At 27.8% G+C, this 4075-nt stretch overlaps 1 non-coding gene across 1 annotated transcript; it reads right to left on the bottom strand.

Annotated features, from left to right (window-relative positions):
• Positions 1-3499: 3499 nt before the first annotated feature.
• On the bottom strand, positions 3500-3571 carry TRNAD-GUC (transfer RNA aspartic acid (anticodon GUC)). The gene has a single exon. It is a non-coding gene; the product is annotated as a tRNA-Asp (tRNA).
• Between the last annotated feature and the right edge of the window lie 504 nt (positions 3572-4075).

Genomic DNA, 4075 nt, shown 5'->3' with positions numbered 1-4075 from the left:
TGAGGTTTTCTTGAGGCCATTCGTGGTGCTGTGGAGGTCGTTCCTGTTGCGGAAGAGTTTGTGACCGAGGCGATCGTTGAGGACGAGCGTAAAGTGTTCGTGCTGTGTTAGTTGCGGTGTTACGGTCGTGTAGATCGAGCGTTTGAGGTTGCTATTGTTCGAGCATTCGTGAGTAAGGAGCGTGGAGACGAGGCAATAAATGTTCGTAGAGTTCTTCCTTGTTCATTTGTTGTTCATGCTGTAATTTCTGCAATTTATTTGTATAACCGCTTGTTTGAAGTCGACTGTAAATGCATTGTTCATTCATGATTGTGATTTGGAATTATCTTTCTTTCGCTGCTCATGAAAATCTCGAATCTGATTTCCTTCAATTGGTATCAGAGCTATCAACTCGAGGATATATCTACAGTAAAGGGAGTGCAACTATGAGTTTTAGTGCAATGATCCATTAATTAACGAATGAGGATTAATTTGGTCTAATGAGTTTAGTCAATTTATCTCGGATCGTTGAAGCCCATGATCTATAGGTCCGCGAGGTCCACCTACTAGCTCGTAACGGACTAGCTCTAGAATAGCGTGATAAGTTAATTTGAAACATTCAAATTAGAATTAAAGGAATTAGTAATTATATGAGATATAATTATATGTTTAATTTTAGAATTAAACGGAATAGGAGAATTTATATATTTAAATATGATTTAAATATATAAAGATGGATATATGTTAAAATTAATTTAATATTTGATATTAAATTAATTAAGTTTTGTTTAATAATTAATTTATTAAATTAATTAATTTTTTCATTTTTTAAAATCAAAATAGATTTTATAAAATCAAATTTTGATTTTTAGATAAAATTGGAAAAGTAAAAACCAAAAACACACAAAATGGAAAAAAAAAGTTTTCCATTATCCATCACTAAGTAGCTCACTCAAATGACAATATATTTGTCTTGTCTTCTCCAAGCATGAGCTGCAATTCATGCAACTCTTCTCTTTGCATGTTGATCTGCAATATAATGAAGAGATTGGAGTAAAAATTGGGCATGCAATCTATAGAGATTTGGAGAGAAAAACTGGTTTAAAGAAAGAGTTCTTCAAGCTGTTTTTCTACAGTGAGCTTTTATCCTTCTACCCTTGATTCAAGCTTGTTTTGAGTTCCACAATTCAATCTAGAGCACCAAGAGAATAGTGGGGAAGATCTTGACGGGTCTACAACAAGATTTGGAGAAGATAGCAGTTGGTGAAGGAGCTTTGAAGAAGTTTTACAAGAGGTATGTCTTGAAACCCACTTGTTTCTGCAAATTATATTTTACAAAAATTAGTGAATTTGAGTGCTTAGGTGATCTTTGTGCTTCCGCTGCTGTTGATACAATCCTACACTTTTTTCACTATATAAATTAAAATTGAGTTGTTAATCTTAATTCAATATATGAAAATAATTAAATTGGATTTTTACATATTTATGTTTTGCTTCTTTTGAGAACAAAATTTTAAGTAAATGACCCGATTAACCTGAACCAACCCAACCGGCTGGATTGGGTTGAGTTATTTTTTAATAAGGGTTATTTGGATTGAAGAAATTTATAATCCGAACAATTAGGTTGGGTCTAAAAAAATCTTTCAACCCAATCTAACCCAACCCATGAACACTCCTACTCGAGAGTAAGGTAAAATAGAGAGAGGACACAACTCATGCAAGAATTTCCAAACTTCATAAATAATTTTTTTTAAAAAAAATATATATTTTCTTTCTACCTTGAAAATAATAAACAAATCGAATATTTTGTTTTTCTCAACTTAATTATTTGATTATAAATGTTAAATACAAATTAAAGTCTAAGTTAACTAAGAAAGAGATATTCATGATATATAAATGAAAATAGTTCTCCTATTGATATCAGACTAACAAATCAATCACAAGAATTTATATTTATAACAGATAATATTATACTATTATAGATATAATATATAGAACTTGTGTTATGTCTTGACAAATTAAATGTAATGAACAATAGAATATGATAGTAAAAAGACATATGACAAGGAATGAGCAGCCATCCTAGCAAATATTTTTCAAAAAAATTGTCTAGCAAATCCCATTTCAAAATTTAAACAGAAAAAACAAAATCCTTTTTTTTTTTCTTTAAAACAAAAAGAAAAAGAAAATCCCTGCACAAACATTAATGCAAAATGCAAGAATAATTAATTTCTAAAGGAAATTAAAAAAGTGGTGATTTTGTAGGGAGAGAAAAAGTTGTTTTGTTATTTGCATGCACATGCAATGGAGGCCATGGAATAATAATACATCACACAAAAGCAAGTTGGTATTTAAGTTTTGTAGGTAACCCATTAAACAGACAATAGAAAAAACAAAAACTAATATAGGATCCAAAATATAAAGAAAAATAATTGTTTTGAGTTTTGTTTTGGCTTTGGCTTTGGCTTTGGCTATGGTGGATATAGAGATCTTCTTTGGGCACATGCACTTGTTTTCTTCTTAAATATATGGATAAAAGCACAGAGAGAATTAACCAATATAAATTCATAATAGATATATATATTATATTTAAAGACTTCTGAATACAAATCCTACTTTTTCGAGAAATTATTCAACAAGATTGACTATATAAAATGTGGTCTATAATTGTTTTGTATCATTAGATGCATGAGAGAAATGGTAAAAAGTATCTCGAATTTATGTCTTGTGATTATTAGAAACTAATAAATTTTATAATTCACATCGAGAACAAATTAATAAAAATCGTAAAATTTATGATGTAAAATCATTGAAAAGAAAATGCAAAAATTAATAGCCTAATGCCTATATTTAATAACGTTAGAAAACTATCCAAAATTGAAGACAATTCGTAAAATAACCTTTTTCAAGGAAAAATTCCAATAAATTGGCTATCTTATAACATGCTCCGCAATTTAAATGAAAAATTTTAAGGTAATGTTTGGTTACCTTTTAGTTTTTTATTTTTAGTTTTAGAAAATTAAGCCACTTATAAATATTCACATTCCATCTCTACATTTTTGGTTTGTTATCTACTTTTTACAATTATTTAAAACTAAAAACCAAAGTCAAATTTTAAAAACAAATAAAGTTTTTAAATTTATTTTTTATTTTTGAAATTTAACTAACAATTCAATAGTATTTAAAAAAAATGAAAACTATAATAATAAAATAAGATGATATAGATTTAATCATAAAAATCAAAAATAAAAAACAAAATGCATATGAAATGAGATTTTTTATTTTTTATTTTTTTACATTTTAAAAGTTATTTAAGTCACAATTAACTTTTATAACTGAATTTTGTTTTGTTTTGATTTTTTTTATTAAAAAAAAGGTATAATATGCAACAATTTTTTTTTTTTTTTTTTTTTTTTTGTGCTTTTTAGGATTGGAAGATACAAAGATGTTGGCTTCTTTATCCATTTGGCGTTCCCAATTCTCACGTGTCTTGAGACAATTTAAATGCTAAAAATTTAAACGCCGTTGCCGGGGATCGAACCCGGGTCACCCGCGTGACAGGCGGGAATACTCACCACTATACTACAACGACTATTGATTTTTAAACTTTCATTTAAAATATTTATATCTAATTTATTATTTATCTCTTTGATTCTTGGCGAGGTATTTAATGTATTGAATCTCACAAAAATTTTAAGCACCATGGAGGGGTAAAAAATATATCCAAAGTAGATAAAATATATTTTATAATACAAAATTTTTTGTACCTCATTAATTGTGGATTAAAGAACTTAACAATTAACCATATGTAGTCCTTTTTTAAAAAAAAAAACATTATACGATGTATATGTACTCATATTTACAAAATCTAATTATATTTAGTAAACATAATACGTACAAAAAATAATGTATCCGATTAAACCATGACTGTTGATATCCACGAACATTAATGTTGAAGAGTAGATTTTGATCCAGCAGAATAAAATAAAAAAATCAAAATAATATAATATGAGATTTATAGCTAGGGATTAAGAAACTAGTATCAAAAATAAAATTCTAGGTCAAATACCTATGAATAGACCATCATGACTCCATA

This window comes from Benincasa hispida, chromosome 9, assembly GCF_027475165.1.
Source record: "Benincasa hispida cultivar pf3 chromosome 9, pf3_genome.v1.1, whole genome shotgun sequence".
Classification (NCBI taxonomy): Eukaryota; Viridiplantae; Streptophyta; class Magnoliopsida; order Cucurbitales; family Cucurbitaceae; genus Benincasa; species Benincasa hispida.
Note: the sequence above shows the minus strand (reverse complement) of the source record. Positions and strands in the feature narration are given on the sequence as shown.